Here is a 24,776-nt window from a genome sequence, read left to right on the forward strand (position 1 = left end):
GTATGTTAATATTTTTGAACTTGAATTTTTAAACTTGAATTTGAATATTAATCTTCCATATTTTCTAGAGAGTCTATGATTAAGAGATACATAATTTAGTTAGTAATGGCACACAAATCCTAGTTTCACTGTTGCAAAGACTAGTATTTGCCTTACTTATGATCTCAATGATACGTTAGGCAGACAGAATGTGCTCATATTTTTCTCCCGAATAACCTCCAACCTTTTTTGTCTTCTCTAAAATTGCAAATCATATCCTTTGTCTTTCTGATGCTAAAGAGGAATTTTTAACTAAATAAATGAAATTCCTTTTGATTAAAGATGCATATTTCAGAATGGCTAATACATATTGCTTAATCAGGGAGAAATACTGGCTAAATGATCCATGCCATTATATGCATTATGAATAAGTTGAACATGAATCACCATCTTAAAGAAACAGATTTTTCTTCCCTTTGAAGGCTTGGGTTATATGAAGTCCTATGGAGTAGTGTTATTTCAGTGTTACTTCTGTCTATACTGATAGATGGCAAGGGATATAGAATACTGGGCCTGGGATCAGGAACATTTGAGTTTAAATTTAGTCTTCGGTATTTAAGCAGCATTGTGATTCCTGGAAAATTTATTTGCTTCAGTTTCCTCAAATGTAAAATGGGGATAATAACAGCTTCTATCTGACAAGATTGTGGTGAAGATCAAATGAGATATTTGTAAAACCTTCAGCACGTCTGGCACATACTACATTACTACATAAATGTTTTTTCCCCTTCCCTTCTCCCTACTAAAGTAACTTTCCTACTTGTGTCATGTAGATCCTTAATTCCCCTTAACACTTCCCTTTTCTTTCCTCTCCAGTCCCTTATTAAATCTTGTCAGTTTTATCTCCAGATCCTTTCAGATCCTTTATCACTAACATAGCTGTATTCCCATTTAGGCACTCATCACCTACAAAATCTCTGTAATTGTTCACTGGGCTTCCAAATTTTTACATCTCCAGTCAGTCTTACCACATAGCTTCCCAAGCCATTGTTCTGAAATCTGCATCTGGCCCTGTCATTTTATTCCCTTAGTCAAAATACTTTAGGGATTTCTTGTTAATCTCTAAGAAAAAAAAAATAAACATTTCTCATCCTGGAACTTAAAGCTCCTTATAATCGGACTTCTGTTCTTTTTTTTTGCTGAGGCAATTTTGGGGTTAAGTGATTTGCCCAGGATCACACAGCTAGGAAGTGTTAAGTGCCTGAGGTCAAATTTGAACTCAGGTCCTCCTGACTTCAGTGCTCTATCCACTTCCAATTCACTTTTCCAGATGGCTTTTTTTTAATTCACTTGTGATTGAACCTGGCTAGACTACTTGCTTTATTCCCTTTTCTCACAATCCTATTTCCCACCTTGAAGTCTTTACCGTGATTGATCTCTTATGTGCACAATGAAGTTCTTCCTCATTTCTAGCATTTAGAACCTTCAGCTTCTTTCTAGGCTTCTTTGAATTGTCAGCCTTGCACTGGGAAAAAGATCTGAGTTTGAATTCTGATTCAGACATTTGGTATTTTGTGATCTTGCAAGTCAGTTTATCTCTCTGTTTCCTGGTTGTCTCATCTGTGAAATGAGAGTTAAACTTGATTGTCTCCAACGACCCTTTTAGCTTGCAATATGATCCTTTGACCAAACAAGGCCTTTCTTGATTCCCTGAGATGTAATGTTTTTTTTTTTTTTCTTTTTTTTCTTTTTTCTCTCCCTAGGTGATCTCATATTAACTTAGTGCTTATTGAGGGCAGAAATGTTTTTAATGTTTGTTTTTGTATATCACAGAGTCCAGTACAGGCTTCATAAGTGCTTATTGATTGAATCTAGATAAGAGATTTGGATTCATGATGGGGAAAATCTCATGTAGTCAAGAAAATAATCTTCATGGAGATTTGTGGTAGTGGAAATTAATCAAGGTAACCTAAGGTTATTGTTCATTTAGTTGTGGTTTTTATAGTTCTTCCCACTTGGATGGCATTGTGGGGATTTGTAGAATTACTACAAATGACATTTATGTAGCACTTTTGGGGGTAAAAAAGCACTTTTACATACATAAATTCAAGAAACTTATACTATATGTGAAAAGACAAAACATTAGGGATATCAACAGGAATTGGAGTCATAAAGCAACAATACAAGTCTTCCCATTTTGTTATTTAATAGGCTATCTTGAAGCTGAGATAGTTTGGGAAGTAACTTGTTTTGAAATATTGCCTAAATATTTATAAGAGATCCCACCTTGTTGAAAGCTGCATAGTTTCCTAATATAGGTGTATGGGTTCATATTTGGAATTAAGAGATTTAAGAACTTCAGGAGGCACTGTTTAAAAGTCTTAATGAGATTTAAGCAAAACTCAACCAAGAATGATGAACAAAGGTCAAAATAAATTCTTTTGGACATAATTCTAATAGTACTTACAATTAAACTTAATTTAGTCAAATGAATCTATTGACTGCTGCCTAATGGAAAAATAGTTTTACTAAAAAAAAAAAAAAATCATAAAAAGGAGTCAGCAAGAAACTGGTGGCTTTAGGCACCCATACACAAGTATATAAAGGTATGGGTTGAAAGAAAAGTGACTAATTAGTACTAATATGAATTATCCCTTTACGGTACTATTGAGACACATAACCATATGAGACATATGATTGGAATTTGACGTTGGAAGGGTAAGCCATATTCAAAAGAAAAAGAAAGTTAAGAGGAAGCATGAAGGTATGCTCATACGATGAAGTCTGGAAATCAGTGGGGTGGGTGTGAGGAATCATGATGATTAACATTTGGGTGAAGATAAATGGAAGTGGAAACAGAAGCTAGACTGCTGCTGAAATAGCTTATAAACCACCTAGCCAAAAAAGAGGAAATAGATTAATTTAGGAAACATATCAAAAGTCAAACATAACTATTTAATGTAGTAGTGAACAGAATATTTCAGCTAATCTAAACTTTTTTGGAGCCTTCCCCCTACCAGAGGAAGGACAGTTAATCATTTCTTGACTTAAGAATTTCATTATTTGAAAGGCAGAAGAATCAACAAGGTTGGTTCTTATTATTACTGACAAAGAACTAGTTTGACGTAAAAATGTCTAAATGGACAAATAAGTGAACTTGAATGCCAAGATTGGGGTAGTTGGGATATGAATCAACAACAACAAAAAATCCCTTGCTTTTTAAAGTATGGATTGTTTATTTTTAGTGACTGTCGTGAAGAGTCCAAATAAAAATTTTTAGCCTTTACAACATCAAGCCAACTCTGTCTTCTGCATTTAAAGACTGTGTGTTTAACAACTGGGAGATGTCAGAAAATAGCTCTTCTTTTCATTTCCCAAATTTTTAGAAATGTAGTGTTCACTTTTTGTGGGGAAGAGGAATATAATTAGTTTTGGGGGCGATATACTCAACCTATTAATACTGTGGTGGATCTGTGATTTCCTTATTGTACTACATGAACTAAGATTAATGCAATCTTGGACTTATTTGAAAGCTGACAGTTTCATGGACTGAGATATAATAAATTGAGATGCTCTCCTAGAAATATTTGAAATAGCATTCCATCCCTGGATTAAAATAATTTTGCATGGCTTATTAGTCCATGCTAGGCCGCTCAAAGTAAAGATTGGTGGGTAGGTTAAATGCTTATATAGGAGTAAATAACTTTAGTGGTGCTCTTGAAGAATAGCCCTGAAGTTCCGTAATGGGAATTATTTAAGCTGTAATATTTGGCTTGAAAGTGCCACTGCCAGGGAAGGCAATGCCTTTCAGTTTCTGTGAGTGCTATTGGCCAGCCAAAGGTGTGATGAATAGCATAAGAAAGGGACAGAAATAAGTAAGAGGAAAAAGAACGGGAACGTGTTGAGAGTGTGAAAAAAGAAACACATGAGGTATAGTAGTGATAAGGTAACATTGAGAGTCTCACATATGGGCACTTATGCAGCAGGCTTCCTATTTATTACTATTTGTAGTTTTTGATTCTCTAACAAAATCAGAAAGGTTACTATGATTGCTCATTATTTGATATTATCATGACATTATATAACATGTTTTGCTTTTCTTTTTACATACAATAACACTGGTTATCTCATTTGTACATTATTCTACTACCTAGATAACTGAGATCCTTTCTTAATTTATGACTTTATAATTGAGTATTATATGATATTTTTAAAAAGTCAGCTCAAGAGAGATTTGAATAACAGATATTTTACTAGTTAACAAGATTTTAAAAATATAGATCAAAATGGTGATAGAATAATTTTTTAGTTATCTAACTATGAGCTTATATATGCGAGTGTTTTCTTCATTGATAGAGATTCTAACCTATCCATACTTTTAGATTTTTTTCTTCCTATCTTTCCTATCAATTTTCCATAGAAGATCTGCCCATTATTATGGGAACTTTCTCTAATATTTATAATATATTTATTAATACAAGTACAATATCTAGGCTCTTATTGATTCACTCTTATTACATGATTTACTCACTCCTTTTCCCATTATTCATGTCATTAATGATCATTTTTATACCATTTAATGGAAATTATATTTGATAATATTCTTCAGCATTTCACAACAATTACATGAATGCCATAAAAATCTGATTCTTCTTAAATTGTGTTGGTCCACAAGTGACAGCCACATAGCTTTACCTGGAGAACATAGGAGTTAAAAAGATAAACTTTGGTGGCTGGGAGCACCTGGATTTAATTGGAAGTGTAGTACAATTTCCTAAATGCAAATTCTTTTCCCTCTCTTGTCCCCACCATAGTTCTGGACCTTGCTCATTTTCTATCTCTAGTGCTGATCCGTGTGTGTGTGTGTGTGTGTGTGTGTGTGTGATATATGTTAATAGGCTAAAAAATTGTACATCATTATCTGGACAAAAGTAATATTGCTTCAGAAGTTAACTTGTGGATAAGCTATGTACAGTTAGTAAGTATTTATTAAGCATTTTCTATGTTCTAGGCAGTATGCTAAATACTAGGCACTGAGTTAAAAAAAAAAAAAAAAAGAGAGACAAAAGATAGCCCTTCTGTCCTCAAGGAGCTCACAGTCTAATGCACACAAGCTACATACAGGATAAATAGGATGTAATTAAAAGAGGGAAAACACTAGAATTAGGCAAAGATGTAGAAGATAGAATTTTAATTGATTCTTAAAGAAGCTAGGGAAGCCAATAGTAGGCAGAGATGAAGAGGGAAAACATTCCACAAAGTAAAGGCAGCTAAAGAAAATGCCCATGCTGAGAGATGGGGGACCTGGAGTCTTGTTCATGAGGCACCCTAGTGATTAGGAGTGCTTGTCAGGGAGGGATGTAAGAAGACTGGAAAGGTAGGAGATGCCTAGGTTTTGAAGGAATTGAAGCATCAAGTAGAGCATTTTGTACTTGATCCTGGAGATCATAGGGAGCTCTTGGAGTTTATTGATTAAGGAGGTGATCTGGTCAAACCTGGGCTTTTAGGAAATCTTTTTGGTGACTGAATGAATGAATGGAGGACATATTGGAGTAAGGAGAGACTTGAGACAGGCCATTGCTGCAGCCCAGTGTAAGGTGATAAGGATCTGCACTCAGCATGGTGGCAGTGTCAGAGGGGAGAAAGGAGAAAGTTCAGCAGATGTTTCAGATTTCAGATCCATGGGCCCTGGCAACAAATTGGATATATAGGGTGGGAGGTGGTGTGATGAGGAATCAAGGGTGACTTCTGGATTTTGAGACTCAGTGACTGGGAGGATGGGATTGCCTTTTATAGAGGCATCTGTGTGATGGTGCTTTAAGGTTTGAAAGTACTTTTCATGTATTCTTATATTTGAGCCTCACATTTATTTGGCCCTTTATAGCCAATACACACTGGTAATTTTATCCTGATTTTATAGATGAAAAAGATAATTCTGAGATTAATTGCCTAAAGTATTCTGTGACTATGAAATTTAAGCATCAGAGATAGAATTCAGACCTAGCGTCTTTGCTTTCTCTTAAGTTTAGCACTTTACTATTTCAGATTATAGAATGATTTTAAACCTAAGATTATCAATTTAGAACTGGACAGGACCTTAGAAAATGAAGAAATGGGACCCAGAGAGCTGTGGTTTCTTGTCCAAGGTCACAAAGAGTAGCAAGTATTAGCACAGGAATTCAGGTACTTTGACTTCAAGTGTGCAATACCTGTCTTACAGGTTAGTTAGTCAGTCATCATGCATGCGCGCCAGGCACTGTGATAAGCACTAAGGCTACAAAGAGATGAGACAAAAGGCATCTTGGGAGGGAAGACCCTAAAGGCTTCTTCTAGAAAGTGGGATTTTAGAATCAGAATTTACCATCTTTTAAAATTACTTTTCACCCTTTAACAGATTTCTTTATGAACTCATGTGGCAGAAAATTAGTTATTATCATCCCCAGTTTCCACAATCTTGTTTTGTTTCACCTTCTTATTGAAAGGACTATTGAAGGTACATTACATTTTGAACAAAATACTTAAGGACAGACTAAAATCGCCCAGTCCTTTCCTATTTGCCATGGTTTTTCGAGTTCACAAGTATTTCCCTCATTATTCATGAAGGAAAATGCTAATGAAATGTTAGGCTTTTTAAAATGAGTATGAGCATACAATACAGGCACATACAAAAAATGCAGTTACATATAAAAGAGAGATTAAGGCTAGGCCCAGGTCTTTTCATGCTGTCTGGAGATTTATAATCCCCACTTACTCTTCAATTCATTGACACTGATTTCCTAACTTTCACAAAAAAAAGACCTCCATCTGTCAGCACCAGCATTTTCTCTGGTTGTCTGCCAAGCCTGGAGTGCTCTCCCTCTTCATCTTTGCCTATTGGCTTCCTTGGCTACTTTTAGTCTGTAATCTTAAAGATGTGGTTTAAAACTGGTCTCAGAGATAAATAAATGGTATTTTAATACCTTCAAAATTCAAGTTTTAATTAAAGGAAAGATTTTATTAAGCCTAAACCTAATTAAACAGGAAAAAGATTGTTCAAGAGACTATTCAACTTGATTTATAACCATGTCCAGCTTTTGACCCAATAATTATAAACCACGAATCCAAAAAGCATGAAGATGACAGAGAGGTGATGAACTTAAAATTCAGAAGACATATTTTTGGACATGTACAATTAATGTGAACATTTATTTTTCCTGATTAGATATGTATCAAAGGATTTATTTCTCAGGCTTTGGGTTTTTAGGAAAAGGGGAAGGGGAAGATAGTGGGAGGGGCAGATTTATTTAAAAAAAAACTTATTTGAAAAAAAAAAACCAAAAATAACATATTCATCTTGCACATTTTCTTAGTAAACTGTTTTTTAAATGTGGGTATAAGGCTCACAGAAGTGGAAAAACACTTAGATCTGAAGTGATGTAGCACTCAAATACCAAGGACTTTGAAGTGCTTTTTAGTTTCTCCTTTTCTTTCTATGTCACACTATGTCAATAGCCTACATTTAAAGATGGCAGAGAACTCAGACACCATCTAGTGAAATTCTCTTGTTTACAAAGAATATACTTATACTTAGCCTCCTAGATAATACATATACATATATACACATATATATAATACATATATACATATACTTAGCCTCCTAGATAATATTTGAATCCAAGCCCTCTGACTTCAGAGCCAGTGCTCTTTCTTGTATACTGTATTAGAATTTTTTCTTAAATTTTAACTTTGGAATTTGAGTTATAGAATAGTTGGTTTTGCCTAATCATACAGCTGGTAGTTAACAAAGCCAGGAATAGGCGTGGGGTCTTTTAATACTTGGTTTGTCTAAATGTATAGCCACTCATGGCAGAACATTTATAGTTCTAATTTTGTCGCTTTTCCCTGTTGGCCTATTCCCTCTAAAGACTTCCTAGACTGAGAGTCTTTGAGACTGTGTGTGAATGACCCATACCACTTGTTTATTACAGATTCATTCTCTCTCACTAGAGCTGATAGTGTTTTGTTCTTATTTAATTGGCTTGTGACAAACCACCTCCAGAAGAAGGCAGCATAGAAGAGGGGGGAGAATACGTCTTCAGTGCTGGTTGAAATGTCTGGAACAGTCCCATTTGTGAACTAATGGCATTTTCATATATTTGGGTTCAAAAATACCGTAAGAGTTCAGGTTGTTTCACTTGTATCTAATGTTCAGCACTAAGTAAGTACTTTCTAGGCTTGTTAAAGGAGATAGTGGACCCTGGTTATAGATAGGAGAGGCAGGGAGGGGTGAGGACAGGTAAGGACAGGCAAGGAGATGGTGGGGACCTCTCCTCCTCAGCAAGGACATCGCTCTAATCAGGAGGGGAGAAGTATGGCTAAAACCTTTGCCTCTTTTTTATATTTTGCTGTGTTTTGGTTTTTATGGAGGTGTGTTCATGCTTTTTAAATCACTAGTGTCTCAACCTTCTCCCTGATATTTTACAAACTTAAAAAAGGGTTTTCCTTATTCTTGAAGAAAACCTTTTTTTTTTTTTTTTTTTTTAAAGATCAAAGACTCCTTGCAAACTGATTGATTTCTAGTTTGTTGATCTTCTTAATGGGGCACACCTTAAAAGGGTCACCGTACTAGATTTATATGACCAATGAAAAGCACATAGAATAGATAGTAATTTCCTACGGACTCATTTTATTTTATTTTGGTTTGATTTTGCCCCTCCTGTGCATGTCCACTTCTCCCATTTTCTTTTTTTGGCAAAGATACTGTAGTTGTTTGTCATTCTCTCCTTTCTCCAGTTTATTTTATAGATGAGGAAACTGAGGCAAATAGAATTAAGTGACTTGCCCATGATCATATAACTAAGTAAGTACCTGAGACCAAATTTGAATTCAGGTTTTCTGAACTCCAGAAGGGATACTCTACTCAATGTGCCACCTACCCACCCCTGTGTATAGCAACTTTTAAAAAAATTTACTGATACTTTTCAGTTTATTAACTTTAATAAATTACATTATTTCTTTAAGATTTCAGCATTTTGGTGTGTATGCATTTTCTTTTAAACAATGATAATTATTCAGAAAGCAATACATTGAATTCTAAGTGTGCTACTTATCTACTATAATGAATTTCTTTGATATTGCTTCTTGTTTCAAAGTTCATTACCATTTAATTTGAACTTCCTGCTCTGTTAATTTCTCTGCGGAGGGTACTTACTGAATTATTTTTCTTTTCTAGCTTCTGTTTGGAGGTGATAGATAAGGCAAAGTATGGAAGCATTAGAGAAAGCTAAGTGTAGTAGGGCTATTAGCCTGGAAATAATTCATAATCTTATTATCATCCTCTTAAAGTAATCATTAAAATAGATAATGTTTGACAGAACTTGTATTGTTATTTTTAGGATATTCTTGGATGCTCCTATGTAAATGAATTAAAGGAAAATTTAATTGACTGTCCTCTCTACTTGAGATTTATGTAAGAAGTACCTATCAATAGTTACTAACTAGGAAGGAGAAGCTTCTGCTGTCAAGGAATGGAGGCCAGTGAGAAAGTGTTCTGAGCCAATTAGAAATTCATCTAAGAACATTCTTGACTGAATGTGACTGATACGATTTCTGATGCAGATGTTAGAGAGATATAGGATATACTGCTTATTTTTAAAGTGTGTTATTCCTAACACCTATTTAAACAATACTAGAATTAAAATCCTGTATATTAAGATCTCTCTCAAAAGTTAACCTTGATTAGCATTGTGTCATTGAACAGAAACAGAAATGTTTGGCTCATAGTTGACTAATGATTGTCAGCAGAAGGATGTATAATATGCTAAATGAAATTTGCTCACATACAGACACCTCTGACCCTATCTGGGATTTGAGGTAGAGATGATAGTCAAAACATCTGTAACATTTTAGAGAATTGGAAGCTTGGCAAAGTGGAAATTGAACAAAGAAAGTTGGACTGAATTTTTTTGTGTTCTGCCCAGGTATTAAGGAATTATTTATTTGTTGAAATTTTTGATAGTAAACAATAACAGCTCACCTTTAATATCATGCTTTACAGTTTACCAAAGTGCTTTCATCACAATAATCCTTTAGGATCCTTTAGATAGGTTGTACAGATATTATTTCCATTTTATAAATGAGAAAACAAGGATTCAGGAGATGAAATTACTTGCCTATACAAGTAGTAATTATTGGGAGTTAGGACTGAAACCTAGGTCTTCAGACTCCCAAATTTAGTGCTGTTGTTAAAAATAGGCACATTCATACACATTGAACTCTTCAGTTATAAAAACAAAATTTAAAACCAACACAAAAGCTGTTTTCAGTGAATTATGGTTTTTTTGTTTTGGGGTTTTTTTTGTTGTTGTTTGTTTGTTTTTGTACTAAAAGAGCAATCAGATCTCTTAAGTACACAAGCCAGTTCTTCTGATACTAATTTTATACTGAGATCAATGCAGTATCATTTCCTGAATGAATTCAGGTGAGGTGGGGATGATTAACAAGGACAGAGGGATGAACTTCAAGGTTCAGTGTTGTTGGATTTTTTTCCCCCCTTTTTGCTGTCAGATTATCATTTGGAAGAGAAGACAAGTGTAGAAAATATGGACCAGATATACAGCATTATTTATGAACTTTTTTCCCTTATGAAACATTAGTCGATATCTGCTTATTTGGTTGCCACTGTTTTCTTTTAACTCATGTCAATGCAGAGAAGAAGCAAAGAATCCCAGATATATCTATTATTTCTGATTTGAGGGGAGAGGAATATAGGGTGCAGTGATTTGGATCAGTGAATCATTTTAATCATTATCAAAATTAATTAAACACATATATACTTTTTGAAATATAACTTTCCCTGAAAGTTTTTTTCATTGTCTCTTCCTCCCTTCCTTCCCCCTCTTTTTCTTTTTGTGTTGAAAACAAAATTTGATCTTCTAAACTTAGTTGAAATTTAAATTATAAAAGCATAGATTAAAAAAATTTTAAATAATATTAAGTAGCATTTATTTATCATCCTTGAAGAAATGAAGCATACCTCTTTAATGTGAGGTTGATGCTCTTGAGCCCTAGATTTCTTTTTTTCTTTAAAAAAAGAAACTTCTTAAAATGTAATACTCTTAAAATCTACATGTGATAAACTGTGACATTATGGTAAATCAACCTAATTGAGGAAGATATTTATAGAGAGCTGGAAAAGAGATAAAAGAGTAAGAATCTGGGTTATTTTGTAAAAATGTAAATGGGGCCCCATAAACCATTCCAGGACTAAAAATACCTATTATGTATTACACACTGGCATGCCACTTAATGAGGGAGTTGGTTCATAAGTGGCAAATGTTTGCTTTAGCAAATAGATTTAAATTAATTTGTGGCAGGAATATTTACACTAAAGAGTAGCTGATCAGTTGTGCAGAACTAAAATCTTACAGCTCACTCTGAGATGGCATTTTCCATTGGCTCATGAAATCAGTAACTGGTACTAGAGTTTGTACAGTCTGTTTTTCATTGTTTGCCTTAGTTTCTTTGCCCTGTGAGGTCATTCAGCTTTACACAAAGACTGGTATATGCAGACATAAGTCTTTACTAAAAGTTGCTGCTGTTTCTCCATTTTATTTTGGACACTAAATTGGCTTCAAGAAAAGGTAAGTTTTATTTATTTTATCTTTTGCCATAGGGAGAAAAATTAATGCCTGTCTTTTGACTCAGAATTTTTTGAGAGTGATCATGGTTTTGGAGGCTGGTGTTCCAAGATATTAATATTTGGATTTTATATCCTTTTCCATCTAAACACAGCATTAGATATTATGGATATAGGATTTTTTTTTCCCTAGTCCAAATTTTTTTCTTTCCAAATAGTTTTTTCTCGCCTACTCCAAACACTTTATTTTACTAGTTATAGCAAGAGTGAGATGTAGGCCTCAGAAAATATGTACCCACTTGAATCTTCCTGTCAGTTCTTAATAGGTAAAATATTTTGATAGAGAAGATATGAATTCTTAAGTTATCTTTTTATTTATTTATTTATTTATTTTAAAGAAAACAAATCCTAGGAAACTCAGAAATTTTACTGTGTATGCTATGGGGATACTGAACATCTTTTATTTTTGTGGGAAAATGTTAGGAAGTCATAGTAAATGTCTCCTTATCCCTCCAGTGTTTTCCTCTCTGCTTTCCAGAAAAGCCAAGCTTTTTTACTTACTACTTTAAAATCACTTCCATTTAAATTTCCTTTGTCACCATTCCCTCTCCCCTCCCCCTCCCAGTATTCTTGTGCTCAGCTTTGTCTCTGGTATGTTGATTATGTTATATAAAATGAATGCAAAAATAAACATTTAATGTACATACGATTGTGACAGTAGTCCTGGGGTATTAAAGCTAAAATTAAGTTGTGAGTTTTCTTTCCTTATAAAGTTGTTAGCATCACCAAAATAAACAGCCTTAAATGAAAGCTATAGAGCTAATCTGTTACTAAAGGACAAGCTGAAGTCTGCATATTCATTTTTTAAATATATAGTAGTTGAAAGCTTTTAAAAATTGTAATCTTCCATACTTCATTCCTTCTCTTTATTTTTTTTCTTGTATTTGTTGAAGTCTTATGTTGTGCCATTTCTAAAAACCTTTGTAAATGTAATTTGTTTCTTACTATTTTTTTGGTGGTGATCTGGGAAAGTTTTTCTCCCTTTGAGGTGTTTTACCTGGGTAAGAACTGAGGCAATGTGTTTTTTAGGCATAGTTTCAGTACTTAACTTAAATCTCCATTACTATTTTTCTTTATCTGTGGATTCTTATGTTCATTTTTGCAGTAGCTTGTTAAGAAATCAGTCTTAGGTTTTTTTGAATCTTCCCTTTAGCTTCGTAGGATACCTGCTCTTTCTTGGTACCAGTCCAGAGTACCCTTGTTTTGACTTCAAGGGTTTTTGTCTTTACTAATTTCTAAACTTTTACTGATTTCTAATCCCGGGCTTAAAATCGTTGGGCCTCCTTGAGTTCAGAAACTGGCTGTAGCAGATCACATGTTCTCTTTTCACCTGGCACCCAATTAGATATCCACTTCGAGCACCCTCTTTCTAACCTATTACATACGAGCTAAATTGAGTTTAAGCAAGAATATTTATTTACAAGGAGAGAGAAGGTATAAATTCAGATAACAAAGCAGGATAAGTTAAGTAGAAATATGTATAAAAGATTGCTCAGCCAAACTGGATGGCATCCAACTTTTGAGTTTGTCCTGTCTCTGAACTTTTTGTGGATAAATATAAAACATAAATGACTTTTTAGTCTAGATACCATGTCAAAACATGTTCTTATATAAGTATTCTGCTTCCTTCCTCCCACCCCCCAATAGAACTTGGTCATTTAAGATTGTTCCATATAGGTGCTCTTTACCTGAACCTGAGGCACCCCCCCTTTTTTTCTAAACATCATCTTCAGCCAATCAGGAAATCTTCTGATTGCTGCTAGACATTTAGTGATCCGCCCACAATCCTTAAAGGTTACATAATTGTTAAATAATTCCTCTCTTCTCTATAAAGAAAGGAGAAAGAGAACTCATTAAATAAAATGGAGGCTTACTTTTTTCCCAGTTAAAAGAATAATTCAACTTAATGATCTTTGCAACAAGAAAATTCATGAAAAACAATTCCTTATTAACTATAGTTTATGTTTTTCTTCTTCTTTCTTTTTTTCTTTTTTGTATAAGTGGATTTCTAAGATCCCCATTTAGAAAATATGTGTTATTTTTCCTCAGAATCAGATGCTGATTTATTTCATGTTCAATTGTATAAGAACTTTTGTTAAATTTTCACAACTGTTGTTTAACTAATATTGAACCTAAAGTTTTACCAAGAAACCTTATCTTTTTTGAGTATATAATGAAATAGTTCTTTTTAAACTGGTTGAAACTTCCATTTATTAGGTTGGTATTTATTCTTACAGTCTCCATGTATATTTTTACAGGTGGACAGTGTAAGTGTTTTTTAGGTTTGGAGGTTCCAAACCTTGCAGGCTCACTAGTGACAGTGGCTTCTACTATTGGCTTGGCCTCCTTTCCTTGGAATCTTCCCCCAATTCATGAAGGAACTTGACCAGCTTTAGAACAGAATCCCATCTCTTCTTGTTAGAGTAGTTTGTGGGGCCATAAATTGAAGGGTTAAGGAATCCCCTGACTGGTGATTTCTATGAGAGTGCTAGAGCCCTTTTGTTTGTGTCTTCTATTACTTGCCTCCTTTTCCCCAAATGTTTGGAAGAGATGAAGTCTCTGAGGTGAGAAGATTGGGCAGACTTCTTTCCTCTACAGGTCTTTTCCAACCTCCATTAAGAGTAAATGTTTATATGAAACTGTGGGTGAGTTTTCTTGGTTAACCATAGATAGGACTTATTATCACCAGATGGTATAGTCTTTTCAACATCCTTCCTCCCTGCCCTAACCCCTGTAGAGAAGGTTTAAATTTTTTCCTTTGACATTTACTAAGAAATATATTTTCATGCTGCTTGTTGCTTACTGAAGATTACATCAGCAAATCCATGAGGATTTGGTGGATTTATTTTTTAAGAAATGAAAACTGGCATTGTAATGCATATGTATTCATTTTCATCCTCATTTTTTTCAGTCTTAATATTATATGTTTGTAATTCTGTGATAAAGGGTTATATAGTTCCTTAATAGTATATTGACAATAACTTTTGGCATAGAAATACTAATGATAGGATAAATATTAAATAAAAAATATATAGTAAATAGAAAAATGATAAATAAGCAAAAGACACAAATCCAATTCCTGTTCTAATGAATATATTAGTAAGGGAAAATGTATGTGATTTAGAGAAGTGCAGGTGGGAAATTAGTCTATCAAAGGAATCATCTGAAGAGATTTGATGAGGACAAAATTATGAAGTGAATAGGAGGGTAGAGCTATTTTCCAACCCATAAGAATTCTTTAAATTCTTAAGTAAATTTAATTTAATAAGCATTTATTAAGCACTTTGGGCTGGTAAGATTTTATATAGTATAGTGGATAAATACTCACACAATGACCTGGATTCAAGTCTGGTCTTTGACACTTGATGTATAACCGTGGAAAAATTACTTCTCAGTGTCCCAGGACACTCTTTTAAGGATCTATAATCCATTGCTAATTATACAGATCATACAATTAGAATTCAAAAAGAATTTCAAATGATTGTTTATATCTTTGGAGATGAAAGTGATATAAAAATGAAAAGTTCCTATGTTTTAGGAATTTTATTTTTCCTTGAAGGGGAAAAATATACTCCAGGAAGGATCTGTGATTTTAATCAGGGAGAATTCCTTCCACCAAAGAATACAAAACCTAGTAGGATTGGGAGAGGTACTAAAAACTAGGAGGATTAATAAAGATTTCCTTTTGGAGATGGCACATGAAATCAGACTTAGAAGAAGCCAAAGATTTTAAAGGATCAAAATAAGGAATATATATATTCAATGCATGAGAGAGTTTTAGAGACCATTGAGTTTGAGGAACAGCTAGGTTGTCTGGAACTTACAGTAGATGAAAGTAATAATCTGAAATGTTTGGAAAATCAGTCTAGAGCAGATTGTGAACTATTTGTATTTTTTTCCTAAAAGAAAGAGGGATACCACTGAAGTTTTTAATTAAGCGACATAATTGGATCTGTGCTTTCAAAAACTTATTTTGACACTTATTTAAAATATCATTTAGAGAAGAGGGAAAATGGAATGGAAACAGCGATTACCACTTAGTAGAGTATTTCATTAGAGGTGAAAAGGGATGAGTTCCCGAATCAGTGATGACCCATTGAAAAAAATAAGAAGATAAATTGATGCAACTGTGAAAGATGTGAGGGTAGAATTGACAAAAATTGCCAACTGAATGGATATGAAGAAGAGGAAAAGTCAATGATAGATCCAGTTTTCAGCCTATTCATCCAGCAAAATGCAAAGGCACACATCACCAGCATGTAGGAAAGAGAACGGAGGCCCCTTTCTAGTTAGGCCGATGGCTCAGGTCACAGCAATGCGCACAGCTGTCATTTCCTGAGCTGTCAATGCCTCGGCAAAGGGGGTGTTAATGCAGACAGGGGCCAGGTATCCATGGACTGGACAAAGGAGAAGAGGGAATTTGTGGAGAGGTAAATCTTACTATCCAAATATTTAAAGGTATGACACATAGAAGGAAGGATTATATTTTATTGTTTGCCTCCAGAGGACAAACTTGAAACATACTTAAAATGAGTGGAAGCTGCAGGGAAACAGATTTTGTTTTTATGAAAGAATTTATTAATAATTAAGACTCTTGGAAAACTCATGAAGAAAATGTTCCCTGGAGATATTCAAGCAATGACTTCTTCATGACTTATTGGAAATGATAATGGGGAATCACTGGATTAGATAGCTCAAAAAATATTTTCCAGCTCTTTAGATTAGCTAAAACTACTAATTCCTTGTACTGACATCGCCCAGTTTAAGTATATATCACTTATGAACAGCTGCATCATTGAATAGCCCTAGGAAATCCCCCTTTTTTCTGTTTTGCCAAAGAGTTTTTCTCCCTTTTTTCTTTATCTTCCTCTTTATTGATATAGATGTTGCTGCTATTTGGGCTTCTTTTTCCCCATAAAATTCAAGTTCCTTCATCTTAACCTCAGCCCAGTGACAGCTAGTAGGGATAGCACGGATGTAAGAGAGGGAAAAAGGAAGAAAAACTGATAAATGTTTGCTTCATTGGTTTATGATTTTGTCAATCTTGTAAGTATTGCCTTTTATCTTTTAAGAATTTCATTGTAGCTGTTGAAAGATGAAGCCTTAGAGGATGTTGATATGTGTAGGCAGATCTCACATGTGAAAATGAGTTTCCTAATTTTTCTTAGATTTAATTTTCTTAGTTTATTAACTTGTGTCTACTGGGCTGACATGTTCATAAGACAAAGCCATTAAGTGAGTGTTTATAATCCATTCTGTCTGTAGATATATATCTGAATCTGGTCTCTCTTCATGGAAATGTAGGATTTTGTAATATGCTTCTATTTTATGGGCCTTTTTCTTTCTTTTCTTTCTTTTTTTTTTTTTTTTTTTTTGGTAAGGAACTTCCTCTATTCATGTCAGTCAGTATCTGCTCCAAATTTAAGCTTCCTGGAGAGTTTTCTGGGCACTGAGAAGTTATATGACCTGCTTTTATTTAAAAGATGTCTAGTCTTTTGACTGGCACTTGATGGGTATTTCATTTTTTTTCCCTTGCTAAAAAAAAAAATGCATTCTGAATTCTTGAGGGTTTTAGAGGTAATATGTTGATTCCTGGCATTTCTTTCACTCCTTATACTCTTACTTAGAGTGTGAGGAAGAGTTTTGTTTGTTTGTTTTGTTTTTGCTTTTCATTTTATTCATTTGCATGATAGGCTTGACTCTGAGTTCAGATCACAAAGGACTCCATACTGTTCCTTGAATAAGATACTTAATCTCTCAGTTCTGGGCATTTTCATGGACTGGCCTCATCAGTACAGAACTAATTTTTTTTCCCCCCCAATCTTCAACTCTAAAGACTATATTGTTTTGTTCAAAAGAAGTGTTTTTCTTCATATCACTATTGACTTTCATTAAAAACAACAACAACAACAACAAAAAACTAGTTTTCTAGCAGCTTTTCCCACTTTAGGAAAACTACAAAGAAATGTGAGAAATAACTCCTTACATTAAGTTCATTCCCTCTGAAAGGCTTTTTTTTTTTTTTTTTTTTTTTCCCTTCCTGAGAATAAATTAGACTATTTTGCATCACTAGTTTGTGATTTTATTTATTTGATTAGGCTTTACTTGGCTCTTTGGTGTGGCTGATTCTTTTGTGGACTTGATTAAATAGTGCTTAAAGCAATTTCTTCCCCACATTAACAACTTCAATATCTCATGCTCTTTTAAGATCCACAACTTTTGCACATTTCCTTCAAGTTATATATTCTTAAAAATCATATTAAAATACATAAAAAAAACCAGTGAAACATTTAAGGAAGGCAGAAAATCCAACACTCAACTGACAAAACTAACTAAAGATAGGAAAATCACCTCATTCTGGTTTCCGCTAGTAAAGGTCAGAATGACAATTAGTGGAAACATACATGTGCCCATCACTGACACAAAATGAAAACTAATCAAAGTAATTGCTTATCCCTGTTAATTTACATAGCATTTGTATTGTTTAATCTTCATTTTATAGGCGCAGATTCTGAAGCTCAGAAGTGGGATTTAAACACAAGTCTCTGACTTACATCTAGCTCTCCAACCACATTGCCTCTATATTGTCAGTTTCTTGTTCAAGAAGTGATAGTGTTTCCTCTTGTCTATGGTAGTCAAGTTTAAACCCCTTTGCTCCTGTTTTTCTAAATACAGCATCATCTCATCTAATTTAATTTCCTTCTTTTTTCTTAACTATAGATAGGCTTGTAGCCCTAAATTTAAAATTTAGTCCTAAATTGTCAGGTTTATGATCACTGTCTTCCATATTAGCTTTATTCACTGAGCCTTTGCTAACTAATAATGTATTCCTTTTTCTGTAATGTCTTGTCTATTTCTTTTCTACATATTCAAATTTTAGTCTTCATTTGAGGTCCAGTTTAAGCCCTGCCCTTTCCATGAAACTGTCTTTAGCTTCTCTAGGTGTCAAACTTATCCATTCCCTGAAATCATTGATTTTTGAATGATTTCATGTGTCTTATTTTCATTTCCCAAAAGAGATTATAAATTTCCTGTGATTATAAATTATAAAGAAGAAGAATGTTCTTCAAATAGCAAATACTTGCTGGATATCTATTGTTAGTAGAGTGGTATATTAAAGAGAATCTAGGATTTGGCATCAGGAGAAACTTGAATTCATTCACATCATACTTTTGAAATGGGACAAGTTCCTAATTTCCTTGAATGTCAGTCTTTTCAAATATAAAATGGGAATAATTCTACCTGTTGCATAGAGCTGCTATGAAGGTCAAATGAGATCTATACAAAGCCCTTTGTAATTGAATCTTACATAAATATCAGCATGATTATAATAGACAATAAATATTTGTGGGAAAGAGTAGCATGTAGTGCAAGAAAATTGTCATCTGGATATTGGAAAGTCTGAAAGAAGGTCTCAAGAGTGTTTAGCAATGTTACTATTGAACCATTGATTGAGCATTATAGTGCCTTTTTTTCTTGAAAAGTGTTAAGTTCAGATATTTAAACCATAGCAAAACATATGAAAAATGATTGAAGTGCTACTTACCATTTTATTGAGTACTTCAGAAAGTTTGATTTGGTTGCTTCATAGTACAATAGGGAATTAGCAGATGTAGACAGCTTTCAGAGGAGATTTACAACACAGACATGGGAAAATTTTTAAACAGAAAAGAAAACTGATGAATTTAAAAGAGGGGGGATTATTATTCACTTTGGAAAAGGGGAAGGATTTAAGGGCTGACTTAATAATGACCTTTAAATAAAGCCTTTTAAACAGGAAGTAGTGCCCGCTTTTCCTTTGTTTCTACTCAGGACAAAACAGGGAGGGATATTTGCACTTTAACTCATCCACTGTATTTATCAAATGCTGTGAATTTTGCCTCAGTGGATATCATGTACCTATCACACTTCCTTTGTTCTTCTAACTTATTTCAGGCTCTCATCTCTTCTAATTGCAATAGTCTGCTAGGTAGTTTTTACCTTGTGATCCATTCTGTAGACCATTGCCTGAATAATTGTCCTAAAGTAATCCTTTAAACATATTACTTCTTTTCAAAAACCTCAGGTGTTGTCACAACCTTCTGTGATGCTAATACATTATGTTCCTGGACTAAGATGAGAAACAAAAATCTGCCATATTTTCTGGCTAGAAATGGAAAGATGACAGACTAGCAAAGAACGTGCTGCATTATGTATTGTTAGCCTTAAAATCAGGAAGAATAGTAATTAGTAAATTTTCCCAGTACTTTTTCCAAAAAAAGGGATAAACTGGATGGTCTAATTTTAAACTCATAGCTTCACATAGGAAGTTGAAAAGTAAAAGTACTTGATTTTTTATGAATTCTCCCTAGGGAAAAGTCCAACAAAAGGTAGGGGGGTGTCCTTTCTTTCTGATGTCAGTTCTCTTACTTGAATTCATTCTAGTCTTTTTATTCTGTTTGGAGGCATTTGCAGTTCATTCAGATTTCCCTATCAAAATTTATCAGAGATAGTTTAGGGGACAAAAAAGTGTAATTTTAATTTTATTGCTTAATACTCATGCTCAGCTAGAAAGTGGTTATAGAAAACATGGGGAAATAATTGATTTGGGTGTTGATAATCAACACAAAGTATCTAGAACTCTTTCTGGGATTTTGTTTTATTTGATTTAAAAAAAATTTGTACACATGTACAGAATGAGTTTAATTTTAGCTTTTATTATGTTCCAATAATTTTTCTTTTTAAAAAACAATAATGGCTGCTTAAAATATTGATTTTGTACCTTTTCATCTGTGAATAGAGAAGTGATTCATTCTAACTTAAAAGTTTGAAAAGTAGAAAAAAGGAATAAATCTTTTCTTCACTGCCATCCCTCTGCCCCTCTCTTCACCTGTGTTAAAATTTTCAGTATCTGACAGATATGGTTGCCTTGGGTGATTTGAGCAAATTATTCTTAATATACTTTGAACCAACAAGTATTTATTACTTGCTATGTACTAGGGTCTGTGGATAGAATGATGAAATAAGGCAGAAGTCTTATCCTCAAGGAGCTTACATTTCATTTGAGTTGCAAATGAGTTGCCAAATAATAGGTGTAGCAATATTAACCTATTGTATATTAGCTACATCTAATAGCTAATTATTATTAGTCTTTTAGGTTTTCTTCCTTTTCTTAGCTTGATAGTTTTAAAAGACCTTTCATAACATTGGCTGAATAAATTCAGTTTATATTAACAGTTCTATAAGGAATGGCTGTGCTATATAGGAAGAAAGCTTTTGATGGAAGCTTTTTAAAAATTATTATTAGCTATTTGTTGATCTCAGTGAATTAGTGTGTCCAGTTTAGAGTTTTAAGATTTTGGTGGTCTTTGTAGTGATTGTTTTCATGAGCTTTGGGGCAGCAAATTACTTAGTCTTATAATAGTCACTGAAATTTTCTATATAATTAGAATTTACTGATGATTTCACTATTCTCTAGGCCATTATAATTTTGTTAACTTTTTTAGGTTAGAATTGTGTTGCAGGGTAGAAGACGGTGGGGGATGAGATTAATGGAAAAATTTGGTTTTGTTAGATGTCTGCTTTAATCTGTTATGAAGGAACTAAAGCATTGGAAACTTTGAAAGAATTTGTTAAACTGTGGGAATCACTTGGACTTTTTTAAGATTAGATGGATAACTAAACAAAGGATTAAACAAAAACTAATAAAAAGGAGCAGAAGAAAAAAACTCAAAACAATTTGAAAGAAGCTTTACTTAGCAAATATGCAATTAGCAGGATTAGTTTTAGGAAAGGTAAAAATAAACGTACGGCTTTACTTATCACTGAAACTTGAGTTATTTAAAATTACAATGTGGAAGAAGAATAATTTTATTGAGAGCATTCCTACTCTATTTGACTTAGTGAAGAGCAAATTGTAAATGTTTAGAGAGGTGACTGAATATGCATATTTAACTCCTTTAGTAAATTATTTATGTATTGACAAGTATATCCATTTTTTATTATAGCTTTTTATTCATAAAACATATATGCATGGATAATTTTTCAACATTGACTCTTGCAAAAACTTTTGTTCCAATTTTTCCCCTCCTCTTCATCCCCTCCTCAGATGGCAGGTAGTCCCATACATGTTAAATATGTTAAAGTATATGTTAAATACAATATAAGTATACATATTTAAGGCATATCCATTTTGATAGCCAGAAGGAACATAGCATATTTTAGTATATTTGCTTCTCAGTATTGTCTTGGTTTTTAATATTTGGTTTAACTTTTTTTTTTTTTTTTTTTTTTTTTTTTTTTGTGCTGAGGCATTTGGGGTTAAGTGACTTTGCCTAGGATCACATAGCTAGGTAGTGTTAAGTGTCTGAGATTAGATTTGAACTCAGGTCCTCCCTACTTCATGTCTGGTTCTCTATCCACTGTGCCACCTAGCTGCCCTTCTGGTTTTCTGGTTTAACTTTTTGAAATTACTACTTGAAATTAACTTTTGTGGGTAGGGAACAAAATTTATGTAAAGTACCTTGTAAATCTTAATATACTAGATAAATATGCAAAGTACACTTAGTAGGCAGTTTTTGTTGAGTGAATTAACCTTTTGTTTTTGCTTGACTTGTTTGTTTCTATTTAACAAAAGTTGTATCAGAAGTCTAATATTGAAATCAACCCAAGAATTAAAATAAGCTCTTGTTAGACTAGACATGATTTCATTAAAGAGAGTTTCTTTAAAGAGTAAGAGAAATGTCTAATATAATATTGAAATTCTTATTGGAGAAGTAAATTTCCTTTGTAGCCTACGGTAAGGGAAGAGCATACTGACACATCATTTGTCCTACCTGGTCTTTTCCACAGTTAATGAAAGTAATAGGCCTAATAGTCCCCTGCCTTATATAATATGTGTATCTTAAAAACAAATACCATTTACAGTAGTCAAAGAAGATCAGAACATTTATTTTAAAAGCTGAGTGAAGCATTAATGCTGTTGAGAAGTTACTGAAAACAGTTAAAGTGCAAAGTTTTTGAATAAAGAGTTCTGCTGCAAGAAGAACAGGCAAAAATTGGATAACTTGGAGGTAACACAAAGTTCTTTAAATCCTTTATCAAACTAGCCTTAGTTGGTTTATCAAAAGTCACCGAGAATCTCCAACTCCTAAATTCAGTGTTTCTTCTATCCCAAGTCTTTCTGTACTTAATACTTGCTGATGTTCTAGGACAATAAGGAAATCCTTATATTTGCTTAGTGTATCATTGGGTATTAAAAGTATTGGATCAGGATGAGTTTGATGATTTCTGGCTGCATGTAGGTGCTTTATGACTCTCAAGGCTGTATAGTCAAGAATTCATTTATTTTGATTTAGAAGATTTGAATTAATAAATACATGTGTATGTGCATATATACATGTATCTTTGTCTCTCCATGTGCTCTAATCCTAAAACTGTAATAATTTTGTTTTTCACCCTAGCCCCTCCCCATTTCCTGTTTTAAAAGCTCAGTTCTTTTTGAAGTCCTTTAAGATATTGAAACTGCTTCTTATATTCTCTCTACAGTGACTTTTACATTGTAATGGTACCTGACATGCTTACTTCAAAGAATACAAATTTTTGATTGACTTATAGTTGCAGTATCAATAATCTTAGATTTTCCTTAAAACTAGCAGTTTTGAACTCTTATAAGTTAAAAACTTGGATATGACTTAATCTCCCAAAAGTCCAGTCAATAATGATTTTTAAAATTAAAATATTTTGTTTCTTAAATCTTGGGTTATGTGTTTATATTATCATTCCAAGTTGGTCATCATCTGGTATTTGCAGAGTTCTTAACCTGGAATTTTTTGATTGTTCTAATTCTATTTTTTCTTGAAATCTTTGAATTGTTTTTGGTTATGACCAAGTAAAAAAATAGGTCCAGGATTCCATTTTCTCATATTCTTCAGGCTTCAGTACTGATTTGACACAGTTTCAGTGAGGAGAGTATGAAGGAGAATGAAATAGCTATTTATGGTAAATTATTGGTGGCTAGTCTCTTGTTTTTGTTTTGCTTTAAATATGCAAGTCAGCCTGTGGGAAAAGAGAGAGAAGGCCCAATCAGCCCTCCTAAGGGAATTGGATTTATGGGTAGAGTGTATGCAGTGATTAAAGATGAAATGTAAATAAAATTTAGTTCTTATGTCTGTTTATGAGAGTGTAATTATATATAAACAAGGATAGTATTTTGAAATTTGTCAAAACTTTCAGTTTAAATAGAGATACTTATTGTAGATGGAAAAGTTAAGAATAAATGCATACAAGTTACCATTAATGATACCATGTACTTATTGTACCTTATTACAGAGCCTCAAAGTCCTTCACAGGAAGTTATTACTGCTGTGGTTACCACTTTACTGCTTTGAAATTCAAGTGCAGATGGGCTAAATGGCAACCCATGCTAGTACAGAGAGCCATTCATGATTACACCTCAACACTCAGGATCCCATACTGCTCTGCAAACTCCAGCCATTAGGTAAAAGGAAGTTGCATTTAGTTCATTTATAGGAATGGGGAAATTTTCCTTCTTTGGTTTAGAAAATGGTATGCAAAATTACTCCTATTAACCTCATTCCTTTCAGTCAATAGTTCTTTTTGGTATGGGATTCCCATTTCTGGTTTGAGAGTCAGTAGTGAGATTTCTTTCTTGTTATCCACAGAAAGCCCAGAGGATCAGCACAAACTATGGCAAGTTGGAAAACAGACTTTAATTGAAAGCACCTAGGCTGTATAAATAACTAAGCCTCTAGAGTGTAAGCTAGACACAGACAAGCCTCAGAAGACAGATGAGAAATGCTTGATTCTTTAAACCCTCATATACTTATCTTTTTTCAAAATTGAACTAAAATCAAAGATTTTTTCTTTTTTAAAAGTGATGATTATTCATATATTCATTAAGTTTGAGAAGTCCCAACTCACAAATATATATTCACATAGTGCATATTGATTGTTTTGAAATCATAATATATTTTCCACAGATATGTTAGAAATGGTAATTAGATTCTTATCCTTCCCCTTTCCCCAGATGCTTTCTTAATTGATAAGTTAGTTGAAGTTTTGTGTATTTGTTAAGAAAAATACAATCATAGGAAGGCATCTTGGAAATTATCTAATTTAA

General features: G+C 33.4%; 1 protein-coding gene across 2 annotated transcripts in view; it reads left to right on the plus strand.

Moving 5' to 3' along the window:
• FAM107B (family with sequence similarity 107 member B) overlaps positions 1 to 24,776 on the plus strand; it is an 81,268-nt gene that overhangs the window by 19,346 nt on the left and 37,146 nt on the right. The window contains exon 1 of one of the 2 annotated variants that reach the window (XM_074268572.1): positions 11,577 to 11,600. The exons of the other annotated variant lie outside the window; for it this stretch is intronic. The gene's annotated coding sequence lies outside the window, so the exon portion shown is untranslated. Of the gene's footprint in view, positions 1 to 11,576; positions 11,601 to 24,776 lie in introns of those variants that run through there. 2 annotated transcript variants of the gene reach the window in all.

Source organism: Sminthopsis crassicaudata, chromosome 5, assembly GCF_048593235.1.
Source record: "Sminthopsis crassicaudata isolate SCR6 chromosome 5, ASM4859323v1, whole genome shotgun sequence".
NCBI classification, from domain to species: Eukaryota; Metazoa; Chordata; class Mammalia; order Dasyuromorphia; family Dasyuridae; genus Sminthopsis; species Sminthopsis crassicaudata.